Source organism: Mirounga angustirostris, unplaced genomic scaffold, assembly GCF_029215605.1.
Source record: "Mirounga angustirostris isolate CCGP_5_RB_7025 unplaced genomic scaffold, mMirAng1.0.hap1 SCAF_7, whole genome shotgun sequence".
Taxonomy (NCBI): Eukaryota; Metazoa; Chordata; class Mammalia; order Carnivora; family Phocidae; genus Mirounga; species Mirounga angustirostris.
In genome coordinates this window covers 10439186-10452920 of record NW_026991715.1, presented here as the reverse complement: position 1 = coordinate 10452920, position 13735 = coordinate 10439186, and the positions used below count along the sequence as shown (strand labels likewise).

Here is a 13735-nt window from a genome sequence, read left to right as displayed (position 1 = left end):
ACCTCATCTTCCTTTTCTTTGGTGAACTCCCACCCTCCCCCATGTGATTCTGTGGAATCTCCATCACAATGCCCTGCCTGATCCCTGGCTGCCAAGTACAGGACCCAGGTCAGACCCCTTCTCACCGTGCACACAGTGAGGAAGTAGTCACGTGACCCACACAGGGTCAAAAATTTCAACATCCACATTGCTACCTTGTGCCAGAGGCTGTCTGCACCCAGCTCACCACTGTTGATGGGAGTCCTCATTGTCAAGCCATTTGCGCATAATCCAGATCCAGAATCTTATCCCAGCATCTGCATTTGGGGATTACTTTTGGCCACCAACGGTCACAGGTTGGGTCTGACTCTGAGGAGGAGAATGGCATGCAGGGGTATTTTAGTGACAGACACCAGAAAGGGGGAAGCAAGGAAGCAGAGTTGGCCAGAGGGAAAAGAAGAGTCTCCATAGTCTCACTGGTGCTCTCTATCCTCCCCACAGGAAGTCTTGAGTCTGGGATGACTCTTCGGAGTCGTCCGGAGTTGGGACGAGAAGGCTGAGTGTTTACACCCCAGACATCAATCAGCCACTGGAGATGGGCCACCCGGGAAAGGGGACATGACTCGGGCAAGGCAGCTCTCTTCAGTTGGAGCAACACCGCGAGGCTCTGACAGCTGAGGGCCGCTGCGCGCAGCCCACCCAGTCCTGGGGGAGGAAGTTCTTCCTTCCCAGTGGGGCACCTGAATAACTAATCATGGTGTTCATCACAGAAACTATGACTAGCAGGAAGTAATGGATTCTTATGAGAGTGTTTTAAAACACACATACAGGGACGCCTGGGTGGCTCAGTCGGTTAGGTGTCTGCCTTTGGCTCAGGTCATGATCCCAGGGTCCTGGGATCGAGTCCCACAGCCGGCTCCTTGCTCAGTGGGGGAGCCTGTTTCTCCCTCTGCCTGCCGCTCCCCCTGCTAGTGCTCGCTCTCTCCCTCTCTGACAAGTAATAATATCTTTAAAAAAAAAAAAAAAACACGTACATATACAATAAAAACGTCCATGCTCAACTATTATGTAAATACCTAGAAACTGTCAACTATAAAACCCTCCACTCAACCTAGCAAGTCCCTTATGTGTCATCAATACTGCTTATATATATATTTATAAGGTCGACGTTGGCTCTGGAAAGAACACAATGCTCGTAACTGTAAGCCGTGTCTAAAGCCAACCAGGGAAGGCCATGGGAGAGGGTTAATCACAAGGAAGAACCTGTGCAACTTTCCTCCTTAACTACATAAAGCCCTCCTCAACAGTATCACCCTCCAGCAGGGGAGAGGGACCACATTTCAGGTCTTGACTGTAACTGAAATATACCAATGTCTCAGAACCAAAGAATCTAAAGTCCACAAGCAGTACCACCCCTAGCCCTTCCAAGGCCAGAGGCTGCAGCCAGCGTTCAAGTACAGTTTGGTAGGAGGAGAGCCCCAGCTCCGGCTGTTCTTCCTCTCAGCGCATCCTTTTGACTTTTCAAAAGGTCTGGTCCCGGTCAAAGTTCTTCCTTAACCTTTTGGGCATCAGGTTGTCTCTCTGTAAAACAATGAGATGGAACTAGGTGATTTCGGAAGTTCCTTCCAACCTAAAATGAACTTGAGGACTTGCCATTTAAATCTCGATGCTTGTTGGGACTGGCTGGAGGAGATTATGCTAAGTGAAGTAAGTCAAGCAGAGAAAGTCAATTATCACATGGTTTTGCTTATATGTGGAACATAAGGAATAACATGGAGGACATTTGGAGAAGGAAGGGAAAAATGAAGGGGGGGAAATAGAGGGAGAGATGAACCGTGAGAGACTATGGACTCCGAGAAACAAACTGAGGGTTCTAGAGGGGAGGGGGGTGGGGAGATGGGTTAGCCTGGTGATGGGTATTAAAGAGGGCACGTCCTGCATGGAGCACTGAGTGTTACACACAAACAATGAATCGTGGATCACTACATCAAATACTAATAATGTACTGTATGGTGGCTAAGTAACATAATATAATAAAATTAAAAATAAAACAAAATAAAATAAAATAAAAAAATAAACCACGATGTTTTTTCACTCAATAAATAAATGAAACTTGCGATTGACATTTGAAATGCGCACCACAGCGCCATCTAGCGGCATAAACTAGTAATACTAGCGACAATTCATACAAATGAAATTTCACAGTGAGAAAGTAATTATGTAGAACATTCCAGTTAGGATCTCTTAACTTTTTGTAGGCTGTGGGCCTCCTGGAGAAGCTAACAAAAGTTATGCACCCTCATGCCACCCAACAATGCAAAAGACACTCATATCAAAATTCTATGTATAATTTCAGGAATTTGTGGCCTTCCCCCTCCCCAGTCATGCACGGCTCACAGTTTAAGAACCTCCACTGTACACGTTATTAGGAAAATGAAAAATGATCCTATAATCATCAGGAATCAATACATGTAACAGATCCACGACTTTTTTTTTTAAAAGCTAACCATAACCCAAACGTCCTATTTGAGGAGATACTTTATTGTTTTACAACTAGTTGTAAAGGTGGGAGGCAGAAGAGGCCAGAACTTCTTCCTCTTCTTCTTCTTTTTTTTTTTTTTTAAGTAGGCTCCATGGCGACCGCGGAGCTTGAACTTACAACCCTGAGATCAAGGGTCACATGCTCTAGCAACTGAGCCTGCCAGGGACCCCTCCTCTTTCCTACCCCTGGAACCTTCTCTGTCCTACTGCTTGGCCAGTCCTTGATTCTTCAGAGAGTGTGACAAAGATACAGGGGAGGCTGGAAAATCACTGAAAAAGAAATGAGAATCTAGCATTGGCAGTGTCCTGACCCAGCCTTTCCCTCCCTGGCTCTAATTCCATCTCCCCCTGCCCATTTCCAGATCTGATTCTTCAATCCCATCAATTCTGGGAACTGTTTGACTGACACCATTCCAATAAATCCCTTTACCACTTTAAGTCAGAATGTGTTACTTACAATTAAGTAACACCAAAGTTTGTGATTGATACACCAAATTCATAAGGGTGAACAGCAAAATAACTCTTCATCAATGCAGCATATTTTATTATGTACTTAATAGCACTTTTACTTAAAGCAAAAGACCAAAAACTCATTAAAATTTCCAGAGGGGCACCTGGGTGGCTCAGTTGGTTAAGCGACCCACTCTTGTTTTCGGCTCAGGTCATGATCTCGGGGTTGTGAGATCAAACCCTGTGTCGGGCTCCGTGCTGAGCGTGGAATCTGCTTAAGATTCTCTCTTTGCCCCTTTTCTCTCTCTCTCTCTTTCTCTCTCTCTCTCAAAAAAAAAATAGAAAAAAAATTTCCAGGAGCCACATCTTCTCTAAAGATGATCCCAAGTATTGGCACGTTATAGGTGCCCTTCCTCACCGGACTACCCTACACGAGGCTGTTTATACAGTGTTCCAAGAAATAGTTTCTTGTGTTGTTATTTTCCCCAACATTTCACACCAGAATTTAATACAGTCTCAAATCCTTTTTGAAACAAGACAGTATTTTACATATTTACATACTCATATAAGGGTTTCTGATAGTTAGCCAGGATAAATTAAGAATGGATGAAACATGTTCTTAGAAAAAATAAACTGTATTATAGAATTGTTTTTAAAAAATTATTGCCACATGGAAGAGAAAGAACCACCAATAGTAAAAACAGGTGTTTGTGTTTTAAACCCAAAGATAACAGGCCCAATTTTTTTTAAAGGTTATTTTCCTGGGGCACCTGGGTGGGCTCAGTCTGTTAAGCACCTGACTCTTAATCTCAGCCAGGTCCTGAACTCAGGGTCGTGAGTTGGAGCCCTCAGTTGGAGCTCCCCACACGGCATGGAGCCTGCTCAAAAAAAAATAAAAATTTAAAAATTTAAAAAAATAAAGATTATTTTCCTGACTTAAAAATAAACTTTGGGGGGGCGCCTGGGTGGCTCAGTTGGTTGAGCGACTGCTTTCGGCTCAGGTCATGATCCTGGAGTCCCTGGATCGAGTCCCGCATCGGGCTCCCTGCTCGGCAGGGAGTCTGCTTCTCCCTCTGACCCTCCCCCCTCTCATGTGCTCTCTCTCAAATAAATAAATAAAATCTTAAAATAAATAAATAAACAAACAAACAAACTTTGGGGTGCCTGCATGACTCAGTCAATTAAGCATCCAACTCTTGATTTTGGCTCAGATCATGATCCTAAGAGTCGTGAGATCGAGCCCCGCACCAGGCTCACACTGGGCATGGAGCTTGCTTGGGATTCTCTCTCCTCCTCTCCCTCTGCCCTTCCCCCACTCCCCATGTGCTCTCTTTCTCTCTAAAAAATAGAATTAAATAAAAATAAAAATAAATAAAGCTAAAAAACACTTCTAAAAAATAAAAATAAATTTTAAAAAATTGACCCAGGTATAGCTACAATTCTATACTCCAATCATCCTGCTTCAGGATCCATATGCTACACTGGTAGCCAAGTATACTTTAAAATAATGTAATATAATTGTTCATACCCTTTCATCTAGTAATACCATTCCTGGGTATCTGTCCTAATCAAATTACTTAAAATAAGAAAATGCTTGCAATAACACTATTTATAGTAGGGGGAAAAATTATGGATTTTATTACTATAAATGAAATGTATTAAATATCATGTACCCATTACTATGAATGAATCAGGAGTCTGCAATAGTCATGGGGGAAACACTATCCTATAATTTTAAATGAAAATAAATAGAATAAAATATTGTACCATACTAAGATGAGGTAAAATTCATATTCAATAATGAATTTTTCTTGTTATTTTCTTTATTCCTCTAAGTAATTTCTTAAACAATTATGCATTAAATGCCTACTAGACATTGTGCAAGAAACTCAGTCTATAAAATTGAAATGTTCTCCCCCTCCAAGAATTGTAGTCTGTGAAGAAGGCAGGACATGAAAACAAGGAATACAATTACTATAATGAAAATATGCAAATCAGGAAAAAACTAAATCAGTACCTAGGAGTGGAATGTGGTTAAGTATATGCTTAACTTTTTCAGAAAATGTCCAATTACTTTCTAAAGTGGTTCTATCATTTTACATTCCCCCCTCATCAGTGGGTGAGAAGTCCAGTTCCGCCACATCCTTGTCAACACTTGGCGCAGGGAGTCTTTTTCATGTTAGCTGCTCTAATAGATGGGCAATGGTATCTCATGGTGGCTTTTAGCTTGCATTCCTGATGACTATTGGTGTTGAGCATTATTTCATGTACTTATTTGTCTTCTATCCTCTTTGGTGAAGTATCTGTTCAAATGGCCCAATTTTTTAATTGGGTTGGTTTTTTTTCCTTACTGTAGAGTTTTGACAATTTTTTTAGGTATTCTGGATGCAACTCCTTTATTAAATATATGTCTTCCAAATATTCTCCTGCAGTGTATGGCTTGTGTTCTCATTCTCTTAACAGTGTCTTTTGAAGAACAGAAGTTTTAAATTTTGATGAGGCCAAATTTATCTTTTTGTTCTTTTAGAGACAGAGGATCTAAGGAATCTCTGCATAAGCCAAGATAAAATTTTCTCCTGTTTTCTCCTAGAAGTTCTATAGTTGTAGCTCTTACATGTAAGCCTATGATGTATTAGGAGTTAATGTTAGTATATTATGTGAGACAGAGATCTAAGTTCATTATTTTGCATAGGGATAGCCAATTGTTTCCATCACCATCTGCTGGAAGGACTATACTTCCTCCATCACATTGCTATTATGTCCTTGTTAAAAAAAAGTTCAGTTGTCCATAGATGTTGTGGTCACTTCTGGACTCTCCATTACATTCCATCGATCTATTTGTCTTTCTATATGCCAATATCAAGCTGTTTTGTGTACTATGGCTTTATAAGTCTTGAAATCAGGTAGTGTAAGCCCTCCAAAGTGGTTCTTTTTCAGAATAGTTTTGGCTATTCTAGATTCTTTGCATTTCCATATGAATTTTGGAATCAATTTGTCAGTGTCTACAAAAAAAGGTGCTGGGGTTTTGATTGGGATTGGAGAGAATTTACATCTTAACAATATTGAGTCTTCCAACCCATGAACAAGGTAAATCTGTATTTATTTTTTAGGTCTTCTTTAATTTCTCTCAGCAGTATTTTGTATTTTCCAACCTATAAGCTTTTTACATCTTTTGTCAGCTATTAGTCCTAGGTATTTGATATATTTTATGTTATTAAAAATGGTATTGTTTTTATTTTAACCTCCAATTGTTTGTTGCAAGTATATAAAAATTTAAAAATATCTTGGGGTATATTGACCTTGTATACTGCAACCTTGATAAACTAATTAGTTCTAGAAAGTTTTCTAGGAAGAAAGTTCTAGTTTTGGTATTGGATAGCTAATAATTTTGCCAGCCCCAGAATTTAAATTCTGGTAATATTACTTTGATAATCCTTTAAAGAACTATTTCTCTCCTATTCTTGGTCCGTGTGTTTGGGGTGAGATTTTCTATACATTTAGCCAATTACTGCAATGACTGGAGAGTGGTATGGAGATAAGCAATGACCAATTGATCCAATGAGAGTCAATCCTGGAACTTATGGGAGAACATTGATTGTTCTAGCTAGTTTGAAGTCAGACATTACTCATTTCTAATTAAAACCATTGTCAGAGAACACACTTTGTAGCACTTGAATCCTTTTAAATTTATTGAGTTTTTTTTAAGATTTTATTTATTTTGAGAGAGAGCACACACAAGTGGGGAAAGGGGCAGAGAGGGAGAGAGAGAATCTCAAGCAGACTCCACACTGAGTGCAGAGCCCAACACAGGGATCCCATGACCCTGAGATCATGACCTGAGCCAAAATCAAGAGTCAGACGCTTAACTGACTGAGCCACCCAGGTGCCCCAAATTTACTGAGATTTTTACAAACAAAATTACCATATTGATTCAGCAATCCCACTTCTGGGTATATATATAAAATGAAATTGAAATCAGGATCTCAGAAAGATACGTGCATTCCATGTTCATTGCAGCATTATTCAAAATAGCCAAGACATGGAAACAACCTAAATGCCTATCAATGAATGGTCAAGAAAATGTGATAAATACATACATTGGAATATTATGCAGTCTTAAAAAAGAAAGAAACCCTGCCACACACCACAAAAGGAATAAAGTTGGAGAACGTTATGTGAATTGAAATAAGCCAATCACAGAGGGACAAATATTGAATCATGCCACTTACATGAGGTATCTAAAATAGTCAAAATCATAGAAACAGAGAATAGCAGTTGCCAGGGACTAGGGAGAGAAAGAAATGAAAGATTGCTGTTCAAAGGGCAGAAAGTTTCAGTTATACAAGATGACTACATTCTAGAGATCTGCTGTACAACCTTGCGCCTATAGTTAACATTATTGTGTACTTAAAAATTTAAGACAGTAGATCTTATGTTAAGTACTCTTACACAATAAAAAATAAATTTGAAATTTGTTCTATGACCCACAGAATGGTCTATCATGATACATGTTCTGTGTGCACTTACAGAATGTGTATTCTGCTGCTGTTGGATGGTATGTTCTGAAATCTCTGACAATAATTGTGAACTTATGTAATATTTTCCCTTTCAGTTCTATCAATTTTTACTTAAGTATTTTGAAGCTTTTTTATAGATGCCTAAGTGCTTAGGATTATTATATGCACTGACCCTTTTATCATGACTAAATGACTGTCTTTATCCCTCATTATATTCTTTGCTCTGAATTCTCTTTGCGTGATATTAACATAGCCATACTAGTTTTTTGGTTTTTTTTTTTTAAAGAAAAAAGAAAGAAATCTCTACACCCAATGTGGGGCTCAAACCCCCGACCCAGAGATCAAAAGTTGCATGCTCCACTGACTGAGCCAGCCAGGTGCCTTTTAATTGGGATTTTTAGACAATATGATTATTGATTTTGTTAGGTGTGAGTCTATCATCTTGCTACTTGTTTTATTTTCGTTCATTATTTTTGTGTCTATTTGTTATTTCCATTTGTTCTTTTTTTTTTTTCCTCTTCTCCGCCTTCCTTTGGATTTTCACAAGTCTGGCTGGTGGGAACCGGTACTATTCCCTTTAATCCTTTCAAATGGTTCTTTTCCTGACCATTTCTGCACATGCATGCATGGATCAGCACTCTGCTGAATACTGCAGAGGGACTGTCTACACATCTCTGGAGTTCTCTCTGTATGCAGTCCTCCCTCTGGTGTTCTGTTCTATGAACTCTACCTGTTTGGTTTCCCCACTCTCGACTCTTGTCACCTCTGCTCAGGACTCTGTCAAGTTCTGCTTCAACTCCCCCTCCCTGTGCCATGGCCTGGAAATTTCACAAGGCAGTAGGCTTGGGCAGGTCTCTTTGTTTCTCATCTCTCAGGGATTACTGTTCTTCACTGCCCGATGTCCAGTGTCTTGAAAACCACTGTTTCATGTATTTATATATATGTTGTTTCAGGCAAGAAAGTAAATCTGGTCGATGTTACTTCATTTTAGTTAGAAGTGCAAGCCCTTGGGACTACTGGCTGGCTCAGCCAGAAGAGCATGTGACTCTTGATCTTGGGGTCATGAGTTTGAGTCCCACGTCAGGTGCAGAGATTACTTTAAATAAATACATTTTTTTAAAAAGTGTAAGTCTTCACTACCCAATTTTTAAAAATTGCTCTAAAGCACCAATAATCAAGACTACGGTATTGGTGAAGGGACAGATACATAGATCAATGGAACATAACAGACTCCAGAAATAGAGCCAAACAAACATGGCAAACTGATTTTTTACAACGGTACAAAAACAATTCAATAAAGAGCACTTTTTCAACAATGGTGTTAGACACATTGAATATCCACATGCATAAAAATGAACCTCAACCTAAATATCACAACTTGGACAAAAATTAACTCAAAATGGATCATGAATCTAAAAATAAAAAATTACAAAACTTTTAGGAAGAAACATAGAAGAAAAACTTCATAACCTGGGATAAAGCAAAAAGTTCTTAGACATGACACCAAAATCACAATCCATAAAAGGAAAAAATTGGTAAATTGTAGTTCATCAAAATTTAAAACTACAAAAAAATACTGTAAACCTACAAAAAACTATAAAAACTACTGTGGAGAGAACGAAAAGACAAGCTACAGGCAGAGAAAAAGTATTTGCAAATCACATAACTGACCAAAAAACTTGTACTCCAAATACAGCAGCCCTCCCTTTCCAAGGTTTCAGGTACCCACACTCTCAATCCAGAAGCAAGTGATTCTCCTCCTCAGGTATCATCAGGTCAGTAGTAGCCTAACGCTATGTCACAATGCCTACATCATTCACTTCGCTTCATCTTGTCATGCAAGCATTTTATCATTTCACATGATCACAAGAAGGGTGGCTACAGTACAGTTATTGAGTCCACATTCACATAACTTTTATTACAGTATATTCTCATAACGGTTCTATTTGATTAGTTGTTGTTAATCTCTTACTATGCCTAATTTATAAATTAAACTTTATCATAGGTGTGTATGTATAGAAAAAAAAAACACAGTATATAGGGTTTGGCACTATCCATGGTTTCAGGCATCCACTGGGGGTATGAGATCACTGTATCCCTGTACATAAAGGGGGAGTACTATACATAATGAACTCTCAAAACTCAACAGTAAGAAAACAATGGGTTTAATTTTTTTTTTTTAAGATTATTTATTTGACAGAGAGAGACACAGTGAGAGAGGAAACACAAGCAGGGGGAGTGGGAAAGGGAGCAGCAGACTCCCCGCTGAGCAGGGAGCCTAACATTGGGCTCGATCCCAGGACTCCAGGATCATGACCTGAGCCGAAGGCAAATGCTTAACTGACTGAGCCACCCAGGCACCCCAATGGATTTAATTTTAAAATGGTCAGATCACTTGGAGAGACACTTCACCAAAGAAGATAAATGGGTGACTGCTAAACGCTGAACGTTTGTGTCGCTTTCCACCATGTGAAGACACAAGAAGCCAGCAGTCTGCAATTGAGAAGAGGCTTCTCCCAAAACCTGACGATGCCAGCACCCTGATCTTGGACTTTCAGACTCCAGAACTGTGAGAAATAAATTTCTGTGGTGTGTAAGCTACACCGTCTGTGGTACTTTGTTATAGCAGCCCGAATGGATTGAGTGACATAATAAGCACATGAAAATATGTTCAACATTAGAAGCCATTAGAAAGATACAACCCAAGACCATGATCAGATACTATTGCACATCTAAAAAAAATGATAAAAACAGAAGATATTGAATATAGAATGGCTAAAATCAAAAACACAGGAAACAACAAATGTTGGTGAAGATGTGGAGAAAAAGGAACCCTCATGCACCGTTGGTGAGAATGCAAACTGGTGCAGCCACTCTGGAAGAAAACAGTATAGAGGTTCCTCAAAAAATTAAAAATAGAACTACCCTATGATCCAGTAATTGCATGACTGGGTATTTAACCAAAAAATACAAAAACACTAATTCAAAGGGACATCACCTCATGTTTATTGCAGCATTAGCCAAATCATGGAAGCAGCCCAAGTGTCTGTCCATCGATTGACGAATGGGTTAAGATGAAGTGGCAAATATATACAATGGAATATTATTCAGACATAAAAAGAATGAAATCTTGCCATTTGCAACAACATGGATAGAGCTACAGTATAATGCCCAACAAAAGAAGCCAGAGAAAGGCAATTACCGTATGATCTCACACATATATGGAATTTAAGAAATAAGACAAATAAGCAAAGGAAAAAGAGAGAGAGAAACCAAGAAATAGACTCTTAACTATAGAAAATAAACCTACCAGCAGGGAAGTGGTGGGGGATGGGGGAAATAGGTGATGGGGATTAAGGAATACATTTATCACGATAAAAAAAATAAAAAGATGGGGCGCCTGGGTGGCTCAGTCATTAAGCGTCTGCCTTCGGCTCAGGTCATGATCCCAGGGTCCTGGGATCGAGCCCCCGCATCGGGCTCCCTGCTCCGCGGGAAGCCTGCTTCTCCTACTCCCATTTCCCCTGCTTGTGTTCCTGCTCTCGCTGTGTCTCCCTCTGTCAAATAAATAAATAAAATCTTTAAAAAAAATAAATAACATAAAATAAAAAGAAATGAAGAGAGGTAATGAACACATCTTTCTTAGATATATCGGATTACCTCTAGCAGGTGTCTCAATTTAAACTTACTGATTACAGTGTATTTATATTTATGAAGTTACTGCACCAAATACAACAAAATAACATGCAGAACAGGTACTTTGTAGTAAGAGTTATATTATTCTTCAGTGGAATTTAGCAACAATTTCATAAAATTGATGTGTATTTTCAACTTAAAGAGAAAAAAAAGATACTGACCAAATAGTAAGTGCTGTCAAGTATAGAGCAACTAGAACTCTAAAGCGTTGCTGGTAGGAATGCAAACAGGTATAGCCACTCTGGACAATAGTTTGGCAGTTTCTTATAAAACACACTTACCATCATTGATTCGGCAATCCCGGTCCTAGGTATTTACTCAACAAACGGAAACATTTCCACACAAAAACCTGTGCACCAATGGTTAGCTGTTCTATATATAATCACACGTGTGTGTAATTGACAGGTAAATGGCTTCCAAAAAATGTGGCACATTCTATACAATGAAATACTACTTGGCAGGAATAGGAAATGAACTTTGATATACACAACTTGGATCAATCTCAAAGGCATTATGCTGAGTGACAGAAGCCAGTCCCACAGGGTTACAATTCTGTAAGAATCAACCTGTATATTCTCAAAATGAGAAAACTAGAATGTCAGAGAACAGATCTATGGCTGGATGGCATGAGTGGGGAGAGGAAGCTGTTACTACAAAGGGATGGCATGAGAACGTTTTGGGGGTGATGGAACCGTATCCTAATTGAGGTGAAAGTTCCGTAAGTCTGTGTTGGTGTCAAAATTCAGAGCTGCACATTTAAAAAAAGTTGGATTTACTGTATGTTACTTCTAAAAGTTAAATAAGCTTTACAGAAAACTTCACAGGAAACCTAACACTACATGTTAACCAAAAAATACAAAAACACTAATTCAAAGGGACATCACCCCATGTTTACAGATGGCCAAACAGATATTCTGGGAAGAGCATTCTAGGCAGAGCCAACAGCTCACACACATCTCTGCGCTAGAACAGGCCTCGGATATTCAAGGAACAGTGGGAAGGCCGGTGTGGCTAGAGTGGAGAAAGCAGAGGACAGATCATGTCACGTTGGTGCCATTGTAAGGGCTTGGCTCCTGAGAGAAATGGGGAGCCACTGCAGGGTTTTGAGCAGCCGAGTAATGCAAATTGTTTTGAAAGGATCGTGGGTTTCCCTGTGGAAAACAGACTGGTGGCAGGGGGGAGAGGTCGAAGAGGGAAGGCATCTTAGGAAGCAGTTTCAGTAACCCAGGTGAGGAGGACTATGGCTCAGTCCAGAGTGGTTGTGACAGATGAGGGGGGAGAAACAGTCAGGGTTTAGGTCTATTTTGAAGGTAGACCCAAGAAAATTTTCTGCTGGATGAGATTAAGCAAAGGAAAGATGTCAAGGATGACTGCAAGTTTTCTGGCCTTGAGCAACCGCAAGGGAATATTTTTTTAAATGTAACTAAAGAACATCTATTCATTTTTCACTAAGACTTTATCTTGAGGATGTAACTAAACTGTCACTACCCCCCCACCACAACCTGAAGAAGGGTTAGTACAGTGAATGTTATAAAGCAGATATGAACAGTTTGAAGGACTAGAACCAACATTAACTGACAAACAACTTCCACCTAAATTATCATAAAAATGTTTAAGTAAAAAAAAGGGCAGGGGGGCACCTGGGTGGCTCAGTCGGTTAAGCGGCTGCCTTCGGCTCAGGTCATGATCCTGGAGTCCCGGGATCGAGTCCCGCATCGGGCTCCCTGCTCGGCGGGGAGTCTGCTTCTCCCTCTGACCCTCCCCCCTCTCATGCTCTGTCTCATTCTCTCTCTCAAATAAATAAAATCTTTAAAAAAAAAGGGGGGGGGACGGAAAGGGGGCAATGGGGGTTTCAGATTAAACAAGATCCTCCCATTTCATCTAATACATTCAATCCTGGCTAGAGTATACCAAAACGGAAATGGGATCACTGTAATACAGAACTTCCACTACAGCATGCTGTACACACCTGTGTTCCGAGCCCATCCCCCACGCCCCTTGCGGAAATGGCGGCCGCTGAAGAGAGAGCAGCTTTTGGTGGAGCACGTTGTAGGAAAGAACAGTAGTTCCATTTTCAGTATGCAGCGTTTGTGATTTTATGAGACAGCCGACTGGAAATTTCACCCGTGGCTGCGAAGACCGAGGCACACGCAGGGGCCTTGGGCAGAAGTGAGTGCACTGTGTGGCGGGCCTTTGCATGAAGAGGATCTGTGGAAAGTTCTGGAGCACAGTGAGCGCGTGTGCTGCGGGAAGCTCACAGACTGGAACGCGTGGTCACCTATCGGTGGCGTGCTCAGGGGCAGGATGCGTGCCCCGGTGTTGATTCAGGGGTGAAGCTCATTTGACTTGGTCCTCCAGACTTTCCCTGTTGCAGGAAATAAAGCTTTATATATGGTGAAGAAAGAGTCTCTGAGGACAAAGTCTTAAATGAATCGGTCTTTCCCTAAAGTACACATTTGAGATTATGCTCTCCTCGACACCAAGCTTTGCTGTAACCGGAAGAGTGAGGCTGGGGTGTGCAGTGCATACAGGGGCACGTTACCAAGATGCAG

At 40.4% G+C, this 13735-nt stretch overlaps 1 protein-coding gene across 2 annotated transcripts in view; it reads right to left on the bottom strand.

The window, feature by feature from the left end:
* Positions 1-13735, bottom strand: part of YTHDC2 (YTH N6-methyladenosine RNA binding protein C2) — a 245818-nt gene that overhangs the window by 161224 nt on the left and 70859 nt on the right. The window contains exons 31-32 of one of the 2 annotated variants that reach the window (XM_064595793.1): positions 13153-13548; positions 227-1560 (exon numbers count right to left, since the gene is read on the bottom strand). The gene's annotated coding sequence lies outside the window, so the exon portion shown is untranslated. Of the gene's footprint in view, positions 1-226; positions 1561-6631; positions 13549-13735 lie in introns of those variants that run through there. The other variant, XM_064595792.1, reaches the window with a different exon arrangement.